Source organism: Chiloscyllium punctatum, chromosome X (assembly GCF_047496795.1).
Source record: "Chiloscyllium punctatum isolate Juve2018m chromosome X, sChiPun1.3, whole genome shotgun sequence".
Classification (NCBI taxonomy): Eukaryota; Metazoa; Chordata; class Chondrichthyes; order Orectolobiformes; family Hemiscylliidae; genus Chiloscyllium; species Chiloscyllium punctatum.
In genome coordinates, this window is record NC_092791.1 from 18,132,750 (window position 1) to 18,157,472 (window position 24,723).

Consider the following 24,723-nt stretch of genomic DNA (forward strand, 5'->3'; position numbering starts at 1 on the left):
CCATCTTTAATGAAGAAAGCAATTTTGGAAAGAAAGTCAAAGTCAAATCCTCGTACAATCGTGGTCAAACGTAAAATGGCAAAAAGAGTGTAAATGATCATTAACTACATTCTCTGTGCCTCCCAGCTCATTCCTTCATTTCAGCTTTTGCAGACATGCTGCTTATTGGGATAGTGGGAAGGTTCAGTGCACTTTGTGTCAAGCAGGAAAGGAGCCTGTTTTTGTTCAACCAGGATTTGTGACAATATTAACAGTTTTGAACATTATTGCATTTAATCTCATCTACAAAATTCATCTTGCTTTTGAAGATTTATTCAGTTTGATTGAGTTTAACCCTTAAAGCACAAGGCTTGCACATAATCATTGAATAATGTTGCTATTTTATCCACTGGATACCATTTTGTAACCGTAATATATGTGATGGCTGGCATTTGATTTGTGTGTGGAAGAAAGTGGGCACTACAGATGCTGAAGATCAGAGTCAAGAGTGTGGTGCTAGAAAAGCACAGCAGGTCAGGCAGCACATCAGGATGAAGGGCTTATGCCTGAAACGTCGATTCTCCTGCTTCTCAGCTGCTGCCTGACCTGCTGTGCGTTTCCAGCACCCCATGCTCGTTTCTGATTTGTGTGCCTCTGGCTTGGGTGAATGTAGTTAGCATGGACTGGGGATCTAGTCTGGAATGTTATGTAAACTATATCTTTCAAATGCATGAAAGGCTGTTCCAGTTTTTGGATTATTAGGTGCATCAGTAGTTTGTAGCCAAATGCCCCTTCACCAGTGTAGCCTGCCCTGCTCTCAAATGCCACCATCTCATATACTGGTGAAATACTGCATTCATGTACAGAGGTTTATAATGAGCCATGCAGAGGTTTACAGTAAACCATCCAGCTACCCGATGGAGTAAATTCTTGGCCCTCATTCTGTCATATTTTCTGTATAGTTTCAAACAAAATTGTTCTGAAACTGTGACCTAGTTTTTCATAAAATAGTTTTACCAACAGCAGAAAACTTCCTTGATCTGGTTTCAACACGTGTATTGCAGGCAGTTGCACTGGTTGATGGGAACTCCACTGCAGTAATTCATGAATTTCAGCTCTTCATCCACCATCTACGTCAATTGTTACAGAATCTGTGTGTGGGTGTGAATGAAATCCTCAGACTCTCAGTAGGAGGATCACATCTCACACTGAAATAGCTTCCCTTAGCACTTTCAAAATGAAAGCTTTATTCTCTCTGTAATTCTTCAAGCTACTTAAGCCAACCACCCCCCCACAAGACATATGCAGCACAAATGACTCATTCAGAACTGTTTTTTTTCTTCTTGATTAGGTTTTCATTAAATTCTGAAATTAGAGATGGGAGACACCAGATGAAATTGCATACAGGATATAGTGTGCATTTTTCCAAGATCTGTAGCATTTGTATGTTTTCTCCTTTGGTGGTGTAATTCTGCTTCCAGCACCTAATGAACGTACTGCTCTTAAACAAAGGCCATATTGATTGAACTTTTGCTTCCAAGGAAGTTTCAGACTGTTATTCAGCAATTTTCCACTTTCTGTGGACCTGGTTTTTCATTACATGTAAACTGTCCTCTCTTCCTGAATTATACCAATGTATTCTGTTTGTGTTTCATGGATTCTGATCTCACGAGCAAAACATGTGATGTCAGGGGATAATCCATAGTCATCTCTGAAAAACTTTTGTGGAAATCAACATCCGAGCTGGGAAATGTGAATCTGAAATTACACTTACTAGATTATTCGGTGTTTACTGTTTGGTGTTTAATTATTTAGTATTGTGTGTTGATTACTTTACACGTGGAATAATCCCTGCTGTATGCCATCCCATGTCACTGTGGTGACTTTACTTGGAACAGCAGTGCCTGATATTGGAACACTGGGGAATTTTAAAGGTGCTTCTGAATTCTAATCGTAGCTCTTCTGTTTTCTAGTTTTTGATGTCAACTTGGGTCAAAACCAGTTGGTGATACAAAAACCAAGACGCCTTCCTTTGTGGATAGAGTTTAACTATTCAGTCCCACAACTTCTTCACACCTGTTCCACCTTTTATATCTATGTAGTCAATTAATTCATCAATAAATGCAAATCGCCTATTTAATTGCTTACTAAATTTTTAAAACAAAGCTTTGTTTAAGGATTGTTTGTATGTCTTGATGAAAATGAACAATTATGCCTTTTCCTATATCGCGGTTGAGAATTTAACCAATCAGGAACAATTACTTTTTCATATAATATTTCCTATTCTTCCCCCTTTTTTCTTTTAGCAAAAAAAATTATAAATAAAGCAGCAAGTGCTTCATAGCACCAGGTGCTCCTCTTTGCGGATCTCCAATAATTTCTTGAAGCAATAACCTCTTGTGAAATATTTGACAAATGGTGACTTGCATCAACTCGCTTTAATTTGGAAATCTATTTCCTTTCTAAAATTTCTTTTATGCAAACAAAGGTCAAACCTCAGCAACATCTTTGTTGAATATTCATTGTCCCAAAGAGAAGGGTTATCCACAAAATGTTCGAGAGGTGAACCTTCCACATATTGTCTCTTGTATTGGATTTCCTGCAGAATATTGGATCAGGATAATCCGGTGTATCTCTCGCATCTGCTAGTATCTATGTTTCAGCAGCTAAGGCACTTTTGCGTAGCCTTTTTATTGCCTTAGCTTCCCAGGCCCAACTGACAACATTTATTATTTTTTCCCCACAAAGAATATGATGAACTTTGAACTTTGTAATAGAATAGCTGACTCCAGTTTAGCACGTGAAGCACTGCTAAAATGGCTGAGTTTCATATGTTCTGGATCCAAGCATTTTTCTGATACACTCAAGACTTAACGGTAGCATATTCCATCATAGTAATTCATTCCAATATGCCAAACCCCTGATGAGATGCAGCCTGAGTGTATAACCAATTTAACTTCAAATCAGCTTTCTTAACTGGTCTGCTTTTCTGAATGCATAATCACACGAGGACCTGGCCTGACTTTCTGGAATGTAATTAAGACTTCCAAACTGTTGATTCAAAGCCATTCCTTCCTTATTCCCCTTTTAATGTTTAACCCTGTACATTTTAAAGGCTCCTGAAGTCTGACCTCCAATCTTAAACTCCTTCAGTTTTATCTGTTGCACTTTGTTTCCTCTAGGGAAGGTCTACTGAATTTTAACAATCATCCTAAAGATACTTGCCACCTCTCTCTGTGATACCAGTAGAACATTACTGTGGCTGCTTCCAGTTGAATGTAACCTATTTTTCAGCAGGATGGACTTAACTGAGAAATGCTGTGTCCTCGCAGCATCATTCTACCCATAAACATGTTTGGTTAATTTCCATAACTTCCCTTCTCATAGAGTCATAGAGATGTACAGCACAGAAACAGACCCTTCGGTTCAACTCGTCCAAACCCTTCCTATTCATGTATCACTTTCTTTAGGTGGTTGCAACAATACTTGCCTTTGAAAGTTTTTAGCCTCCAAGATGCAGCTTTTATATTGATTGGCTTACATTCCCAGCAGAAACAGCTAAGATGATTTCAAGATTTCTCCCTCAGTAGGGCAATCATCTCTAATATAAAACCATAGGAAATAGGAACAGGAGTGGGCCATTCCAGAGTCAGCATCGATTTATGAAGGGGAAATCATGCTTGACTAATCTTCTGGAATTTTTTGAGGATGTAACTCTGAAGATGGACGAGGGAGATCCAGTAGATGTAGTGTACCTGGACTTTCAGAAAGCTTTCGATAAAGTCCCACACAGGAGGTTAGTGAGTAAAATTAGGGCGCATAGTATTGGGGGCAAAGTATTAGATTGGATTGAAAATTGGTTGGCTGATAGGAAACAAAGAGTAGTGATAAACGGCTCCATTTCGGAATGGCAGGCAGTGACCAGTGGGGTACCATGGGGATCCGTGCTGGGACCGCAGCTTTTTACAATATATGTTAATGATATAGAAGATGGTATTAGCAATAACATTAGCAAATTTGCTGATGATACAAAGCTGGGTGGCAGGGTGAAATGTGATGAGGATGTTAGGAGATTACAGGGTGACCTGGACAAGTTAGGTGAGTGGGCAGATGCATGGCAGATGCAGTTTAATGTGGATAAATGTATGGTTATCCACTTTGGTGGCAAGAACAGGAAGACAGATTACTACCTCAATGGAATCAATTTAGGTAAAGGGGCAGTACAGAGAGATCTGGGTGTTCTTGTACACCAGTCAATGAAGGTAAGCATGCAGGTGCAGCAGGTAGTGAAGAAGGCTAATAGCATGCTGGCCTTCATAACAAGAGGAATTGAGTATAGAAGCAAGAGGTGCTTCTGCAGCTGTACAGGGCCCTGGTGAGACCACATCTGGAGTACTGTGTGCAGTTCTGGTCTCCAAATTTGAGGAAAGACATTCTGGCTATTGAGGGATTGCAGCGGAGGTTCACGAGGTCAATTCCTGGAATGACGGGACTACCTTACACTGAAAGACTGGAGCGACTGGGCTTGTATACCCTTGAGTTTAGAAGACTGAGAGGGGATCTGATTTGAGACATATAAGATTATGAAAGGATTGGACACTCTGGCAGCAGGAAACATGTTTCCGCTGATGGGTGAGTGCCGAACCAGAGGACGCAGCTTAAAAATACAGGGTAGACCATTTAGGACAGAGATGAGGAGAAACTTCTTCACTGAGAGTGGTGGCTGTGTGGAATGCTCTGCCCCAGAGAGCAGGGGAGGCCCAGTCTCTGGATTCATTTAAGAAAGAGTTGGATAGAGCTCTCAAAGGTAGTGGAATCAAAGGTTCTGGAGATAAGGCAGGAAGAGGATACTGATTAGGAATGATCAGCCATGATCATATTGAATGGCAGTGCAGGCTCGAAGGGCTGAATGGCCTACTTCTGCACCTATTGTCTATTGTCTATTCGGCCTCTTGAGCCTGGTCCGCCATTCAGTAGGATCATGACTGATCTGACATTGCTCAGGTCCACTTTCCTGCCCACTCCCCAGCCCATTGATTTCCCCACTGATAAGAATCTATCTCTATCTCAGCCTTAAATATACGCAAGACTCAAAGTCTGATCATGTTCCATATCATGTAATCTTCCCTAAATATGTAATCTTCCCTAAATATTCAGTCTGTAAATTTAAGTAGAGTTTCTAAACCCTTCGTAGTGTCCAAATGTTGAGCCTTTAGCTTAGAGTGCATTTCATAAGTGATCTTGTTCTTCGTCAGGAATGACAGTACCAAGGTCACACCTTATCTTTTTTCCTGGAAAGGATGTGGCCAGTGTCTACATATCTACTTCAGTTTTCCATTGATTGTAAGGTTTAGCTTCACAGAACATCATTGGGAAGTTATATCCCAATACAATACTCTTGGTTTCAAGCATTCTTCTCCAAATAACTGCAATTAAAAGCTTCTGCCTGAAAAGAACTCTTGATTTCCAGTCTTCACCTTTGATGCTGTAGCAGAGAGGATAATTCCTGAATGGAAATCTGAATCCAAGCCAGTGAGCAAGACCGAAAACACGAGACCTTTCTGGAGAGAATTTATTAATTATTCCGTTTTAAGGATCCAATCACACCTTTATATCTACCCAGTCAATGAATTCATCAATTAACTCCCAATTACATGCAATATTAATATTCAACTTAAAATATTGTAGCTATAACTAGTCAACATTTGGGTTTTCCAATTCAGGTTGCTCGGAGCTGGGGAGAAAATGGATAAATAAATGGTAAGGCTATTGTTAGTGAGAGAAATTAAAGTGTAATATCACAGGAATATATTGGTCACCTGATGATCATAGGATTCTCTGTGGAAGGAGGCCATTTGGCCTGTCAAGCCCACCTAGACCAAGCCCCCTACCGTATCCTGTAATCCCATATTTCCTGTGGTTAGCTTACCTAGCCTACACATCCCTAAACACCATGGACAATTTCGACATGGCCAACCTACCTAACCAGCACCTCTTTGGACTGTGGGAGGAAACCCATGCAGATGTGGAGAATTGTGCAAACTCCATGTTGATAGTCACCCAAAGCTGGAATTGAACCCAGGATCCTGGTACTGTGAAGCAGCAGTGTGCCACCATTCTGCTCTGGAAAACAACATTTCAAAGTGCAAAATCTGCAGATTCTGAATGAGTTACTCTTCAGAGGGTCGGTGTGGACTTGTTGGGCCAAATGGCCTGTTTTCACACTGTGTAGGGAATCTAATCAAAAGAAAACTGCAACTTCTATTGGCAAAGTTTTCAGGACATGTTGAAGACTAATATCTTTCGCTTCATTGTTAAGTGGTTTACTTAGCTTATTGGTGTGCTTTGCATTAAAAATAAATGGAGATCATAAATTTGTGTGCAGCTTGTGATAATTCTTGATTCTTCATTTTAATATCTCCTGAGTATTTCCTCCTCATGTTTATGTGGCTCAAAATGTTCTCTGCAGGCATAGTCCAAGTTTAGAAAGTCAAAATCTTTAATTGTGTACTGTCCATGGTATGAACATGTCATCTTCCTACCTCCATGCTGCACTAAAGCTATAGCAGTAGTATTGCTTCTATAATTGAGCACGTTATGACACTGTGTATCATAAATCATTGAATGGTTGCAGCACATAGGTCTTTCTGACCAAAAGCAACTCACTTAGTCGCACTCCCTCGTCCTGCAAATTTTTCCTCTTCATTTCCTTGGATAAGTATTGCATCTGTTGGAAGTTGCCAATGGTTTCCACCTTACTTGATAATTTTCTTTCTTAAAAATAGCCTCTGTTTTGTTCCAGCCTATCATGCTTTGACAACGGTCCGATACTCCAGTGGTATTGTTACCCTATCTTGTGTAGTCAGCAATGTAGTCAAATAGTGCTGCACGTGTTCTGTTTGTTTATTGCTCAAGGGCCCCCTCATCTGAGGTGTTGAATTACCATGTATTGAATTAACATCAGTGAAACCTCTATCCTGGTATGGTCTAGTGACCTGAAATAGGAGATATAATAGTAGTTTGTTTTTATTTTCCAACAGAATTGCATTGAGTCCATTCACATTATTATCAGTGCTGAAGACCGTTCACCCTATCCAGCTAAGTGAAAAATTAAAACTGTAACAAGGTTATTGTTGCAATCAGTGACTATTCTCAAACTTGAAAGCAACAACTCATCCTGTTGTTCGAATGTTGTTTATGTCATTAATGGTGTTTGAAGTGGCTACAAAATGGTCAACATTTGACCAAAATGATAGGACGTGTCTTCAAGAATGACCTTTTACTTGTATGTTAAAAGCCTTAAATGGAGGCTTTGACTACCAGCAGTTTGCAGAATGCTAATTCCAGTTTTTCTTTCTGAATAACTGTCGTCGTCATCTTGGTTTCCATAGCAACCTTTCCCCCTTTGGCAGCACAGTATCTGAGGAAATATTCACATTCATTCATGAGATCAACTTCATGTACGTTGTGTATAAATTTGGTGTAAATCATAGCATATTGCAAATAAATAAAATATCAAGATGTGTCATTTACGTTAATTTTTAACTATTGAGTTGACTGAATAAATCTTTTTAATTTATTCATGAAGACTGTAATTGAATATATATACCACATATAAAAGATTTAGACCACAAGACTTGGGCAGATTTGGGCCATTCAGTCTATTAAGTCTGCTCCACCCTTCAATCATGGCTGATATGTTTCTCAACTCCATTCTCCTGCCTTCTGCATGGATTCCTTGATCCCCTTACCATTCAAGAATCGTATATATGTTTATCTTAAATGCACTCAATGACTTGGTCCCCACAATCCTCTGCAGCGATGAGTTCCACAGATTCTCTACCCTCTGGCTGAAAATATTCCTTCTCCTCCTCAGTTCTAAAGGATCCCAAGAATTTAGGGCTTGTCATATGAGGAGCACTTGAGGATTCTGGGTCAATATACTTGGAGTTGAGAAGGATAAGGGCATGTCTCATTAAAACTTACAGAATACTGAGAGGCCTGGATAGAGCGGATGTGGAGAAGATGTTTCCTCGAGAGACTAGGACCGAAGGGCAGAGCCTCAGTGAAGAGATGACTTGTTAGAAGTAAGATGAGGAATTTCTTTAGCCAGAGGGTGGTGAATCTGTGGAACACTTTGCTGCAGAAGGCTGTGGAGACCAGGTCATTGTGGATTTAAGACAGAAGTAATTAGGTTCTTGACCAAGGGGACCAAAGGTTACAGAGAGAAGGCAAAAGAATGGGGTTGAGAAACGTATCGCCCATGATTTGAATGCTGCAGTAGACTCAATGGGCTGAATTGGCCTTATTTATCTCCGATATCTTAGTCTTCTGGTCTTATAATTCTTTTATCCCTGATTCCTCTTGCAAAACAATAATATTAAGAAGTGACCATATATCAAAATGGGGCATGAAGCACCAATGAAGAACTGTTTGTACTTTTGTGATGCTAATGATGATGCACCTTTAATCATTTCGTAGTTTCAAGACTTATAATTATAATTAGCCCTTTCCTTTTTATCATCAAATTATTATGGAGTGAACCGTATTCTGTGTTTGTGAAGGCTGACTTTTCATCTTCAGAATTTACTGCAAGCAGCTGATCTCTACGTTTGGCATGTGGATGTGGGATATGGCTGTGATATTTAATTGTTAAGTTGTGGCCTTGAAGGAACAGGTTTTGTATTATTTGCGGGAATTCCAAGTCTAGTTTCCATGTTTGCAGCAAGCATGCTAAGTCTGCAAAAAGATTTGGTTGAATTATTTCCTCTGAAAAGCACCGAGAGAGCAAGTAAAGAGACAGAAACCAGCAGTAACTGAACTCCTGTTCGATCTGTAGAACTGAAGCAACAGCTTGTTTGTATGCCATTTCATTCTTAAAATTTTTCCAGCGTTACCAAATCACTGAATAATTAACAACTGATAAAATACAGGAGAGGGAGGTTATCTTGTATCTTTGCGGAATTACTGGTAATCAGTGCGCAGGATTTCAGTTCAGAATAGATGATTGCTAACAGTGAGAGCGATTGTAAGCTCAAAATAGACATGAAATGATGCTTGGACAGATTGTGATCATATTTGTGTATAAATGTGTGAAGAGCTCTATTGAATGACCTGAAATAGCCACTGCAGTCAATGTGTCATACACGACGCACTTGTAATTGATGTTACTTGCAGTTATATTAATGAATTGTTCAGGGGTGTTAAATTCTACCTTTCAGGGCAGGTAGGACTTGAACCCAAGCCTCTTGGACCAGAGGCAGGGACGCTATCACTGTGTCACAAAGCCATTTTGATGTTAATTGTATCAATTGCAGTTATGTACACAAGTGGAGAGCATTGAGCGGACAGTTGCTTGAACGCGTGGATCATGTGGCCATGGAGGTGTTTCATAACCTGTTCAGATAGGTTATTCCAAAAAAAGTGAATAATATAAATAAAGTGACATTTACTGACATGAATTAAGGGGAGTCCGGCAATGTAATATTTCCTTCTCTGAATAAATCTATTCTAAGTCAGTGCCGACTTGGGATGCTTCTTCAACTGGCTATTAGTAATATAATGAATGATTCTTCAGGTAATTGAAAATAGTTAGCTCTATTTGTATGTTAGATGCCTGTGATAAACATGAAAGATGTAAGTAAGTACATCTAAATTTTAGGATTTATTAAGTCAGTGAATTGCTTTAGATTTTTGGCTCCCGGTCATAATTCATAATGAGATTGCTAGGCAACTGGTGTTCTTCTGTCACATCTGGAGTTTGACATGAACCAGACATCAAAATTGCTGAACTTGACCAGGCTCCTTCATTGAGTTCACTAATGGCTCCTTGGCTTTATTTCTTTACTTCATATTTAAGGAAAGCATTTTTATTATATAGAACTTGACTTAACCTATCTCTCCTGCATTTTAGCAATTCTCAATTCTTCACTCAAAACTCCTAAACCATTGAGAACTTTAGGTTAATAATAATGTCAAACATACAAAACAAATCTCTTTCAAACTTTGAAATCCCAAGCTCTTTTTAGAGGAGAAAAGAAACAAATAATGCTACAACAATAAAAATAGAATATGTTGGAGTGGAGCGGCGTGTGTTTGGAAAGGGATATCAAAGGGAGGTGGTTGCACTGAAATTCATTTTCTGATGCTAGCGGGTTCCTTTACTATAGCCACTTGTACTGATCCCATTCTGTTTTTGAAAATTCAGTTATTTCAACTGCAAAAGCTTGTAGATTGAGATTGAATTCTACTTTTGTGCTCCGCTTTTTATTTTACATGGAGGCGAGACTTCTGTAATGTCCAAGCCCCTCCATTGTGCTTTTAAGTGATTGTTTTGCCCTTTCTACATGCATATTACCATTTTGTAACTCAATACACATTCAATACCACCAGTGCTCATTTAGGAAATGGCAAAACTTAATCCTAAAATATATATATATTTGTTTTTATTTTAAAAAAGACCTTCATTTAGCATTGTGTCATTTGTGACTACAGGACACCAAATGTACTTCAAAGTTAATTGAGTATTTCTGAAGTGTAGTTGCTGCTCTAATATAATGAGTGCTAAATATTGGTTGGTATACCAGGGCTATTCCTCCAGTTGTTCTTTAGTGCCATGTGGACTTTGGTGTCTACCTGATTTTTGGCATCTGGAGCTTTGTTCAAGTCTCATCTGAAAGATAACATCTCTGATAGTGCAGTACTCCCTCAGTACTGTACTGCACTGTGACTGTCAGCCTAGACTTTTGTTCTCTCAACTTTCTGACCTAGGGGTGAGAGAGCTGTACCGACTGAACCCTGGCTGGTGATGTTGGTGTGCATTTTTAAAGTACTTTGAATTGTGACTGAGTGGATTCTCAATCCTCTTCTTCACCTGTAGGTTTGATTAAAGGCATTACGGTCACATTGTTCTCTCATGAACGTGTAGTGTTAAAAGCAAAAACTATCAGAACAGCCATTGTTTATGGAAAAATTTTGATTGCTAGGATCCATTAAAAATAAAATTTATATTCACTAAAGGCTTGTTTTTTTTCCTATATATCCACAGGGAGCTCAGGACATATAGCGGCATGCTTTGACCACAGACATACTGTACTCGATCTAGAGAACTTCACAGCTATCAGCAACATGAGGTGCATATTTGAAGGCACTGAGCAAGTCCAGTTCCATTGAGGCACCACTTCTTTCACTACAAAAGACACATTTGCTTTTAATGTGATACGGGTTTAGAACAAAATTGCTACAGGCTGCAGCTCCTGGTAAGAGTTTAAAGATTTTCTGAACTGACTTGGTTTGCATAGAAGTTATGTATTTTCTTGCAGCTCCTGTGCAGGTAAAGACATGTAAACCTCTTCCATAGATTTGTCTAATGTTCCTTTTAGATGTTCCACAATGTCACCATTTTTAATTTTGTGTTAATTAAAATTGGGATTAGTTTCTCCTCATGAGAAGGAAAGGTATTATTGACTTGTATTGGAATATTTGATCTATCCGTTTCATCTTGAAGCTATTTTGAAGTAATTTAAGAGGCACATAGGAAGAAAAATGGGCAATCCACACTCCATGATTGTTGTGGAAGTAGTTACATGTGAAGTCAGAAATTGCCTGGGAGGTCTTTTTACACCAAGCACTCAGCATATTTGAACAATACATGAGACAAAAGAATGCTGAACTACATATCCAAAACAGTAAATACAAGTCATAGGAAGTTGCAATCATATTGCTCTGGTCTAGTCAAACTCATCCTTGAATACTCTGTACATTTATAGTCCCTAAAGAACAAAGAGAAACATTCAAACTTTGGAGACAATGAGGAAAGTGTGTTAAGGTTTATAGGTAGCAACAGGCTCTGTAAGGTAAACAACTAGAGAGACGTTCAGTGTTGAACTGCCACAATGAGAAATGAAGTAATAGTTGTATATGAAATAATAAGCAGTTTGGAGTATTTTCTAAGTAAATCTGTAAGGAAACTTTAAATTGCAAGAGTAAGAGGAGTGTACTACATGTTCCAAATCAGTCAACAGTAAATCCTGTGTATTTGCAACATCACACATCGCAAATTTGCCAATCCATGCCAAAAAATAAGTAACAGCAAAAATCACGCATCTACGATATTTTTCACCATTTTAATCTGTTTTTAATGAGCTTCACACACGTGAATTTCACCATTCACAGGGGTTCTCCGGAACGGAGCCCTCGTGGACAGAGAGGAATGACTGAATAGGACTGATACCAGGAATTATTTTTTGCAAGGTGTACATGGATTTGACTTCAAGACAGAGTAGTAAAGCAGAAAACACTAAAATTTAAGAATCAATTTGAAGCTACAAGTGGGGATGCTAGGACTATTCTGGATGGATGAGCTACAATGGGTCGTAGTGAATACCATATCTCATTATCTTCAGTGGAGTAGTTTATGTGATTATGTTTTGAAATGGGTGCAGATGGCTGGTAAGGTCTGTCCGGCTCTAAATGACCCAGTATTGATGTCAGTCAGTCTTTTAAAATGCTGGTGTGCTCTGTTCCTGTTCTCTAAGCTTTCCGTTAGAATCTAGTGAATGATACCACATCTTAAGAGTAGAGTTAAGCTGCAATAATGGGAATTTTATCAAAAGAGGGACATTGGTGAGTTCTGGAAGATATAGTCCATTATCTGGTTGAAAGTTTTCATTCAGGCACTTTATTGCTCATTCAGGCACTGACTTGAGAGATAGTTGCACTTCTGGGAGAATAGAATCCTTAGTAGATCACATCAAGACAAATGCATGTTTAACTTTTGTGATTTTCTTGTGGGAGTCTGTTTTCTGAACATGTTTATTATTTTCCCGTTGCTAAAGGAGCAAGTTAGCTGCAGAATGGATTTTTGTGCATTTTTGCTGCCTGCCCTTGCGAATTGTACAAGAAGCACCTTGCTGACTGATTTCTGATTCATACTTTTGCTCCCCCTTTTCTTTGGAATCTACCATCCCTGTTTTGGTTTTGATTTATTGCAGATTCAAAACTCAAGCCAATTAGTACACTTAAGAGAAATTTGGCTCTGCACAAAAATGCCTGCTGAAGTATGACTGTTCCAGATACAAGATCTACGTGTATGTATTAATACAAACCGCTCTCTAGCAGTGGTTTTCTCTGGTAGGTTGGCAGCATGGTGGTGGTGTTTAGCTGCTAAAACTGGTTTGCTCCTTTTTAGGTTCCAGTTGAGGCACTTTGGTGGGGGGGTGGGGGTGGTGGTGGGGTGGGGGTGGGGGGGAGAGGAATGGTTTACTACAGTCTGCTGCTCTTAATTCAAAGCACCTTAAACCTAATTATCTGACAGTTTCATTTTATTTAGCAGTAAATTCTCACTTTACTGTGTTACTTGCATTGTTTAATTCAGATTAATGCAAAATTCAATTTTTTTAATCCAAGAATTTACTTTTTTAGTTAATTCTTCTTGCTGAGCTTTGGAACTTTATAAAGTTGTATATTCCTCATTCTTTCCATTGTTGATATTCAAAATACATTAAGTTCTCACAAACTTATCTCATTTAATAATTGAAGCTTTTAATTTTTGAGTAACCTAGTACAGACAGCAGAAACATTTAGGAAAATCAAGCTTGTGAAGACTTGTGACGTTACTGGGGAAACTCTAAGACCATGATTCATAGGAGTAGAAATAGGCCATTCAGCCCATTGAGCCTACTCTACCATTCAATGAGATCATGGCTGATCTGATCATCCTCAACTGCACTTTCTTACCTTACCTTTTGACTCCTTGACTGATTAAAAATCTGTCTATCTCAACCTTGAATATACTCACTGACCCAGCCTCGACAGCCCTCGGTGGGAAAGAATTCCACAGATTCACTCCTCTCTGAGAGAAGAAATTCCTCCTCATTTCTGTTTTAAATGCAGAACCCCTTCTTCTGAGATTGTTTGTTTGTCTTTTCTGGTCCTAGATTCTTCCACAAGTGGAAACAACTTCTCCACATCTCCCTTTTAAGGGAGGTGACAGCCTAGTGGTATTCACCTTGGATTGTTAATCCAGAGACCCAGGGAATGTTCTGGGGATCTGGGTTCGAATTCTGTCACAGCAGATGGTGGAACTTGAGTTCAATAAAAATATGGAATGAAGAGTCTAATGATCACCATGAATCCATTGTCGGAAAAACCCATCCGCTTCACTAATGTCCTTTTAGGGAAGGAAACTGTTATCCTTACCTGGTCTGGCCTACATGTGACGCCAGACCCACAGCAATGTGGGTGACTCTTAACTGCCCTCTGGGCAATAAATGCTGGCTCTATTCAGCGACGCCCTTGTTCGATGAGTGAGTTTCTAAAAATTAAAAGCCTGGTTAGGTCCTCTTAAAAACCTTGCATCTCAATAAGATTGCCTATAATTTTTCTATGTTCCAACAAGTATATGCCCAACCTGCTCAACGTCTCTTCCATAAGACCGTCCCTCCATACCTGGTATCAGCTTAGTGATCTTTCTGTGAACTGTCTCCAGTGGATATTTTTCCTTAGATAAGGGGCCCAAACTGTTTTCAGTATTCAAACTGTGGCCTGACTAGTGCTTTGCATAGTTTTGATAAACTGTCCCTACTTTTATACTCCTTGTTCTTTGAAATGAAGGCCAACAATACATTTTACCTTCCTTTTACCTACTGAACTTGGATATTAGCTTTTTGTGACTCATGCACAAGGACTTCCAAATCCCTCTGTTGTGTAGCTTTCTACAATCTTTCTCCATTTTTAATAATAATCAGATCCTCTGTTCTTCCTGCCAAACTTCTTAATTTCCCAGATTACATTGTTTGTCAAGTTTTTGCCCATTTGCTTCATCTCTCAGCAGATTCATTGTGTCATCCTAATGACTTGCCTTTCCACCTATTTGTGTCATCTGCAAATATTGTTATAATTCATTCGCTTTCCTCATTCAAGTCATTAATATATATATTGTAAATAATCATGAACCCAGTATTGATCCCTGTGGCACCTTGCTAATTTCGGTTGCCATCCCCTTATCCAGATTTTCTAGTCTTCTGTTAGTAGCCAATCCTCTATCTGTGCTCATATACTGCCTCCAACCCCATGAACTCTTAATAAGTAACCTAACTTATGGAATCTTATCAAATGCCTTTTAAATATCCAGATACATTACATCCACTGTTCCTCTTTATCTAAGCTGCTTGTTACCTCCTCAACAAATTCTATAAATTACCAGGTGTGGTTTCCCTTTTATGCTTCATCATTTTATGTATTTCTAAATGTCTGCTGTTTCATCCTTTTATAATAGACTCTAATATTTCCCAGTAACACTTGTTAAACTAACTGGCCTGTAGTTACATGTTTTTTTGGTCTCTTTCCCCTTTTAAATAAAGGTGTCATATTGGGAGATTGCCAATCCTCTGGGATTTAGACTAATGAGCACAGGAAGCTGATTAAAATGCATAGTTGAAATGACAAAATTAATGAAACACCTTGGATTAGTTACATTGTACAGATTTTTGTTTACACAAACTATTGCGCTCAGTAATTCAATTTCCTGTCATTTACATCTTCACTAATGTTATGAATAAAGACCTTCACTCCCATTGTGCCGTTGCTAACCTCAGGACATCCCAAAGTGCTTCAAAGCTAATGAAATATGTTTTGTCGTGTTACAGTTTAGGAAGAGCGGCTGCCAAACTCTGCACATCGAGCTTCCACAACAATGTAATAAAGACCAGATAATCTTGTTTTGTTTTTTGAGATGTTGACTGAGGGATAAATATTGGCTCGGATATTAGGGGATAGACTCCTGTTCTTCTTTGAAATGATGTAATGAGATCTTGTATGTACATCTAAAAGGGAAAATAGGGCTTACCCAATTGGCAGCATCTCCAACAGTGTAGCATTCCCTCAGTACTGCACTGGAATATCAGCCTTGACTTTTATGCTCAAGTCTTTGGAGTGGGATGTGAAACCATAACCTTCTGGCTCAGAGACAAAAATGCTGCTGATTGAGCCATGCTGACATTGTCATTTAATAATTTTCTGCTTTTTGTTCCAGTTTCAAATGGACAGTGGTGAAAAAGTGGAAGATATGATGAAAAGCAAGTGTTTAAAAAAAACATGAACTGACTCAACAATCTGCCACAACCAGCAGTCTACAGTGTAAGGGACCAGTGCCACAGATCACTTGGAGCCCATACCTGCATACTTAAGTGGTTGGAGAATTCACTTTTAATGGCAAGAACATATAAACGAGCCCAAAACATGAGACAATAAATAGAACAATCTAATTAAGGAAGAGTAAGGAAAGGTTGTGATCAATTTGAAGCAGGAAGATGGATGTAACTCTTCCATACGAATGAGTGTTGTTACGAATCTGGATGATTGAAGAATGCCACTGCGCTGAGAATTAAATTGATGCACCAATGAAAGTTTTCACTACAAAAGAAGTCCATTTTGCCCAAAGTGACGGTTCTTTGCTAGTTTATGCCAAAGCTTCAGTACAACAATGACTAATCTTCTGTTTGACTCCCCTTTTCCATCTACTCCACATATCCCTTTATTCGCTGAGTTAGTAAAAGCTATGCCTAACCCAGCCTTAAAATTTATTTAACAGTGGAGCATTCACAGCCCTCTGGAGTAGAGAATTCCCAAGATGCACAACCATTAGTGTAAAGAAATTCTCCTTAACTAAATGATCGGGCCCTGACTTTGACAGCATGATCTAGATAGCCCAGCCAGGGGAAGTAACCTCTGTCTGTCTTGTCGAGCCCCCTCAGCATCTTGTATATTAACTCATTCTTTTGATGGCACAGTTGTAGCAGTATGTCTTCACAGGACAAAACATTCATCCCAGGGACTAATCTAATTAGCTTTTGCTGTAGCACTGCCAAGATATTTCAGTCAATCTGTTCAGAAACGCTTCGGCATCAGGTGGGAAGTAAATCCAGGCAATCTGGCCCAGGGGTAGCTATATAACCACTGCACCACAAGAACCCTCCAAGACAAATAGAGACCAAAACTGTACAAGGTATTCCTGGTATGGTCTCACCAAAGCCTGATACAATTGCAGCAAGACACTTTGTATTCTTGTATTTTTTCCCCTTGCAATAAAGGCCAGCATGCCATTTACCTTTCTAATTCATTGCTGTAGAATTCATCACATAGTCCTTTCAGTGCAGGAGGCTGCCATTTGGCCCATTGAGTCTGCACTGACCCTGTGTAGAGCAACCCACCCAACACAAAAGGCACAAAAGATGAGGCTAAATCACTTGCAGTAATCTTAAGCCAGAAGTGCCAAGTAGGTGATCCATCTTTGCCTCCTTCAAAGGTCTACAGCATCACAGATACCAATCTTCAACCAATTTGATTCACTCGAATACTGCGAAATAGTTGGAGGCACTGGATAGTGAGGCTACAGACCCTGACAACGTTCCATCAATAGTACTGAAGACTTGTGCTCCAGAACTTGCCGTTCCCCTAGCCAAGTTGCTCCAGTGCAGTTACAACACTGGCATCTACGTGACAATGTGGAAAATTGGCCAGTTGTGTCCCATACCCAATGGATAGTCAGCATGACTTTGTCAGAGGAAGGTGATGCCATACAAATATGTTAGAATTTTTCAACAGTAAAACGTGTGGATTAGGGAAGCTCAGTTGATGTAGTTTATGTGGATTTTAGCAAAGCTTTTGACAAGGTCCCACGTGGGAGTCTGATTGAGAAGGTTAAAGCGCATGGAATTCTGGGACACTTGACAAGATGGATCAGAAACTGGCTTAGCAATAGGACACAAAGGGTAGTGGTAGAGAGCTGTTTGAGTGGAGGCCTGTGTCCAGTGGTGTACCACGAGGATCATTACTTGGACCCTTATTGTATCCATGAAAATGTAGGGGCGGTGGGAGATGTTAAGCAAGTTTACAGACGACACCAAGATTGGTCGAGTGGTTAATAGTGAAGAAGATGGTTATTGGTTACAGGAAGATACAGATGGGTTGGTCAGATGGGTAGACTAGTGGCAGACAGTATTTAACCACAAGAATTGTGAGGTGATGCACTTTGGGAGAAGAAACAATTTGAGGGAGTCTTTAATGAATGGCAAGATGCTGGGTAGCTGACAGCAACAGAGGGATCTTGGGGTAATACTCACAGACCTCTGAGGTTGGCAGAGCATCGGATAGCTAAGAAGGCATATGGGCCACTTGCTTTCATCAGTGGTAGTACAGAGTATAAGAGCAAGGAAGTAATGTTGGAGTTGTACAGAGCGTTGGTCAGGCCCCAGCTGGAGTAGTGTGCGCAGTTCAGGTCACCTCACTACAGGAAGGATGGGATCGCACGAGAGGGGGTACACAGGAGGTTCACCAGGATGTTGCCTGGGATGCAGTAATTGGCGAGACTAGATAGGTGTGGATTGCTTTCTTCAGAGCAGATAAGACTGAGGGGGGGACGTGATTGAGGTGAATAGATTATGAGGGATCAGAACAGGGTGAATAGAGAGCACTGTGCCCTTGGTTTGAGGGGTCAATCACGAGGGGCCATAGTTCGAGGGTAAGGGGCAGGAGATTCCGAGGGGATTTGGGAAGAAAATCTTTCTCTCAGCAGATAGTGGGAATCTAGAATGCACTGTCTGGGAACGTAGTGGAGGCTGGAAACCTTACAACCTTTTAAAAAAATATTTGGATGAGCACTTGAAATATCATAACATGTGAGGATATGGGGCAAGTGCAGGAAATTGGGATTTAGGGTGCCTTTAGTGGTAGTTATGTTGGTGTGGAATCGATGGGCCGAAGGGCCTTTTCTGCACCATATTACTGTATGACTGCAAGACCTCCTGAAGGTGGTGTCCTAGGCCAAACCAACTTCAGCACCTTCATCAATGACCTTCCCTCCATTGTAAGGTCAGAAGTGGGGATGTTTGCTGATTGCCTAATATTCAGCACCATTGGTGACTCCTCGGATACTGAAACAGTCCTCTTCAAACTGCAGCAAGACATGGACAATATTCAGGCTTGGGCTGAAAATTGGCAAGTAACATTCCTGTCACATAAATACCATGATGTGGAGGTGCCAGTGTTGGACTGGGGTGGGCAACGTTAAAAAATCACACACCACCAGGTTAGAGTCCAGCAGGTTTATTTGGAAGCACGAGCTTTCAGAGCGCTGCTCCTTCATCAGGTAATTGTGGAGCAGCGCTCTGAAAGCTCGTGCTTCCAAATAAACCTGCTGGACTATAACCTGGTGTGGTGTGATTTTTAACTTTGTACACAAATACCAGGCATTGCCCACCTCCAGTAAGAGACAATCAAAACATTGCTTTTTGTCATATACTATTTTACCATCACTGAATGCCCCATTGCCAACATCCCTGGGGATTACTATTGAGCAGTCCAAGTCCAACCAACAAAATGACAAGTTGCCTGACTAACTTCAACTCGGCACCAAAATGGTTCATACCAGGTTTTGGTGGTAACAGAAAGTAACTCTATTTATTGTGGCATACTTAATATTAACAAGTGCAGTGAAAAAGAGAAATTTTAATCTACCACTGTGCAACTTAAGCTTGTACCCCTTTTAACTACAAGCCCCCAATGCGCAGACACTCGCCCTTGTCCTTGCCCCCTCATGGTTAAGACAGATGAAAGGTACATGCTATTGGTGGAAAAACAAGACCTGGGTCTTGTTGTAGAATTTTGTTTTAACTTCCTCAGCTTTTCTGTCGTTTTTCCCCATGTGGGAAGAGAAAGAAAAATGGATCCTTTCTATTTACAAAGTCTGGGCGCTTCTCTTCTTTGTTGCACTGACATTTAGAGTTTTTTAATACTCTGTAGTTCAACCAATCAAAGGGCTGTTTTTAGGCAGAGTTTCCTTTATCAAAAGACTGTATACCATTCAGTCTCTCCTTCTCCCTCTTGCTGCATCAAAATGTAACACGGTATTGCACAGCTCAAACATGTGGCATTTGATTTATTGTTAAGTTGTAAAACTCTCCTGATACATAGCAGTCCAACTTTCATTTCAGTTTACAGTCCCAAAAAAACAAAATATGTGGTCTCTTCCACAGTTAAGAAAATGAAACCGTGTTTTACAATGACTTTCATTATCAGGTAAGAATAATGCAAGTACAGAACAACATAGTTACTTTCATTTGCCTTTGCTCATTCCTTATACAGGATTTAAATAATTTCTTATTTTCTTCCCTAAATTCTTAAACTATTCTCGCATAATCACATTCTTAATAATGTGTCTACTGTTACATTATCTTTTCAAGCAATATGAACATTTTTTGTACTGATGATTAAATCAGTCAGCTCCATTTTGAGTCTTAAGTTTCTCGGAGTATATTATAGTTAGTATACGTCAGTGTTTCAGATCCAACTTCAAGTCCCACCTGACCTGGAAGTGTTATGACATGACCAAATAGGTTTATTAAAATATGTGTTCCTTTGCAAACATGATGGACATAGGCTTCAAAACATTGAAGAGCGAAGAATAATCCCAACATTCCTTTTCCACTGAAGAGTACTACTTCAATATTGGTTCAGTTTCTTAAAATGGTGCCCTGTGTCTACTCTCTTCTCAATACATCATCATATAATAAAACCGTACCTACTCCCAAGTCACTAGCATCAATTGCCATTTTAAAAGCTTTTGTAAAGTCAGGGGTGGCCAACAATGATTCATTTATTAGGATTGCTGTCAGCTTCTCAGCCACTGCTTTGACCCTCTGCTGATCAGTCCTCCTTTGCCTGTTTTCATAACAAATCTTTTAAAGGCACGGCTATTGTGCTAAAGTTAGGTACAAATTTCCTTTTAAATCCACATGTTCATGCTCACTCTATGATATATTCTGGATGAGTTACCCTTTCTTTTGCAAATTAGTCTTGACAAGATTTATTATAATTAACTATACTTGTTTAAACCAGTATTCCAGGTACTTTACATGTTCTTACCAGGGGTTACAGTATATTACATAGTTTAAATCAACTACAGTGATGCAGTTGACATTTGGGGATTTTGGAATGTAGCTGCCAAACAGCATCACTTGACATTGATCTAACCCATTTGATGTAACAAAGGCTACATCTTCTTCGCTTTTGATGTTAAGGGTAATTGCCAGTTCCTCTTCAACCTTAGGGTTCACAGTGCTTCATTTCTTTGTAATGATAGTGTTCTAACCAAGAATTGGGTATGAATCCGTTGACTGACTGCATAATCCATCTGATTTATCAACAAACACCACTGATAAATTCCAGCTGTTTTGTATAGGTTCAGTAAGTGGTTTTCCCTATTCATTGTTGTTGTGTCGCCATACTCTTACCAGACCATAGGGGCTGCTCTCTCATTAGAGAGAAGTGACTGGTGGTGATTTAACCTGAGGGTCACTAGACCTCAGGTGAGGGAAGAGGTTGAGAAGGAGAGTCCATCATGGGAACCTCAAACCAGTGATGGGAATTGAACCCACGCTATTGGCATCACACTGTAAAACAACAATCCAGCCAACTGAGCTAAACATTTTCTAGCATGCACTGAATCTCTGTTTCCACATGCACTTGCTTTTTGTGGGCTTATGGAATAAAGATGTTGTTTTATTGGTATGGATTCCCCTAGATCCACACCACACTTGGGTTAGCATTGTACCCCCAGGTATATCTCTATAGATTTCCTTCAACTTCCTGTTGTTCTTCCTCCAAGTGTAAAAATACATTCTCTAACTGTCCCAGGATTTTCATATTGGCTAGTCAAATTTTAAGAGATTCACTTTGTGAACTATCTATCCTTCCTCCTACCTCAGTCCAGTGCCCCTCTGACCTCTTGACACACTTGCTCGTTCCTCCCTATAATATTGCTTTAATGTGTTAACGTAACACAAGTGATTTTTTTCCCCCCTTCCTGTGGTCAGGAGTATTGATGAGATAAACACTTTACTAACCCTCTTGTGACTGCCTTTGTATGGGCAACTGATCTCTGTTTGAGAGATTTGCCTAATAAAGGGAATAAAGCAAATACTTGGTCTCCTGTTTGAAACATTTCAGTCATAGCATGTTTGTTGCCTGCTCTTTCACTTTGCCTGAGATGTTTTTTAAATGCTCCTGTACTACTTTTCATGCTCCTATGAGTCTCTCTAGAAACATTGTTTTGTCGTAAGAACTTCTCCTCAGTCAATTTTACCGAAACTCTTATCTCATCAATTTGAATGGACTAAACCAGTTTGGGGAATCTCTGGTTGCAGAGTAAGAAATCTAATCCTTTGTCCCATCCTGTGTATGCTTGTGACTAGAGATCTAAATCCATTGTTTTGAGAATCTGATGGTATCTTTCCAAAGTTCCCGGTGTTTGCAGAAGATAGGCAGTAGACTTCAACTCTTTTAAATCCAAATTAATCATTGTCTTGAAAATTTTTAGACAAAGTTTAAAACAAGGTCTGATTGTATTTCAGTTGGTAGTCCATAATGAGTTCTAAAAAAAACTAAGTTTTTTTTCCCCCCACCATTACCTTAGCTGTAATTAACCTTAAAGGAATAGCTTCTGGAGATTGGGTTGTCATCTCCATAACTGTAAGGATATCTTGGTGTTTCCAGTTTTCAGTAAGGGTTCTACCCACTCTATCAACTGTCAACTGAATGGTTCTTCAAAAACTGGTATGGTGTTAAAGGTGCCAGTTTGATTACTCCCCACTTGCCTGGATGGGTGCAGCTTCAATAACACTGAAGATGGTTGGCACCACAGCCACAAGCATCCACTACCTCTACCACTGATGCTCAGTAGCAGCAGTGTGTACCATCAACAAGATGCACTGCAGACATTCCCCAAAGATCCCAGACAGCACCTTCCAAATCCATGACTGCTTCCATCTAGAAGGACAAGGGCAGCAGGTTCATAGGAGTACCACCACCTACAAGTTCTCCTCCAAGCCCCTCACCACCCTGACTTGGAAATATATTGCCCTTCCTTTATTGTCACTGGATCAAAATCCTGGAGTTCCCTCTCTAAGGACATTGTGGGTCAACCGACAGAATGTTATCTGCAGTGGTTGAAGAAGGCAGCTCATCATCACCTCGGGCAGCTAGAAACTAGCAATAAATGCTGGCCAGCCAGTGATATGCACATCCCATGAATGAATAATAAAAAAAAAGGTTTCCTATGACCTGACATTTATGGCTTGTTTTACAGAACTGAACTGCATACTTTAAGTCTTGGTAAGGTAGAGTGGCTGTTCATTGATGCTTGAGATTTCTGTATTCCTACATGTTCTGACATAGGCATTTGATGTTCTACTCGCAATGTTTCCTTAGGATATTTGAGCAGTACAATTGTCTTATGGAGCAATTATCCATTCTTCATCAACAGCTCCTGTGTACCTGAATATAGTTATGAGTTTAGCAGCATCATTTGAAGAGAAAAGGGTCATATCATTTTACCAAAACCCTTTATATCTCTCATCGAGCATATTCACCTCTGCTGCATTACCAGGAGTGTTTACCTCGAAGATCATTGTTGTAGTTAAAACAACAACAATAAGATCCATGGTATTTTCCTTTTGAATTCCTTTAACGGATGCACTCTCGTGAACCTGACTCACTCCCATGGGTTTCCACAATTCTGAAAGAAGGTGTCTCGTTTTCTTACACTGGACACAATTAGGTCTTCAACTTTTACTTCCAGGCCTCTGTGCCTTCCTTTCTCATCTGGGATGAGGAGGGATTGTAGGCCATTCCCAGCTGTCCGTCATTTTACCCTTGTTACTTGCCTTCCTTTCATGTTCCCATCCTCTATCCTTCTCAAGTTTGTGGGTAACAGAAAAAACGCTTAGTTTTATGGATCAGCCCTTTAATTGTCAGCCATTATTGGTGTCTGTCCAGCAGTTGCAATCTTCTGGCTTTCAGTGTGGGTTCTAATTATAAAAGGTGGTGAATTTTTAAATTAATCGAGGAGAATGATTTCTCTGAGAACTTCATATATAGTATTTACTCCTAATGCCTGTATTCTGTCTCCCCACCCCATCCTGTCAAAGTTACTTTGCCATACCCTTTCAAATTCAGTGTCAACTTCCCAAGCTGCTTCCTTAAATTTCTGAACCTTTGCCTGCATGGTTCAGGAACTAACTCGTACTCCCCCAGAATAGCCCTTTTTACCGTATGATGCTTCTTTAGAATCCTAATCTGACAATAATGCATAAATTTCATGTGCTCTGTCTTTCACCTTGCTTTGCATGTGTAATATCCAGACTTGCTTTGGCCACTTAATTTATGTCTTTTGAGAAAATAGCAGAATAAACAATGTCTTCCCATCCCTTTCCTCAACTATTGGTAGAGCCAGTACAAGCTTGAGTATTTCCCTCCAAAAAATTTCAATTATGACTAGAAATTTTCCCATCACTGCTTGCTTTGGCATTTTAGTCTTTTTAAACTGCATTCTTTTAAGCAAGTATTCCCTATTTCTCTCCCCTTTTTCCCTTTCTCTCTGAAATTCAGGTTCAAGTTGTCTTATCTCCAACTTTTGCTTTTTAATTTCCTTTTGCACTCTTTGATTCCAAAGCTCTTTCTATTTTGAGCTGTGTTTTTCTCATATTCTAGCTGTGATTGAATCCTTGCTAACTCCAATGACTCACCACTTTTTGTACCTAACCACACTCGTATTTCCGTCAATCCCAGATGCTTTGCCAATATTTCAATTATCACTAGCAGCAAATTCCACCTCTAATTGATTTGCCAATTCTAGCTGTCTGACTTTTGTTCTATCCTGTAACTCCATCAAAGATACCTGTTCCAACT

At 39.7% G+C, this 24,723-nt stretch overlaps 1 protein-coding gene across 10 annotated transcripts in view; it reads left to right on the plus strand.

The window, feature by feature from the left end:
- Positions 1–24,723, plus strand: part of r3hdm2 (R3H domain containing 2) — a 272,705-nt gene that overhangs the window by 97,304 nt on the left and 150,678 nt on the right. For 8 of the 10 annotated variants that reach the window (XM_072567272.1, XM_072567275.1, XM_072567278.1 and 5 more), the window contains exons 2-3: positions 11,027–11,237; positions 12,972–13,110. The gene's annotated coding sequence lies outside the window, so the exon portion shown is untranslated. The remainder of the gene's footprint in view (positions 1–11,026; positions 11,238–12,971; positions 13,111–24,723) is intronic. The other 2 variants (XM_072567273.1, XM_072567274.1) reach the window with 2 other exon arrangements.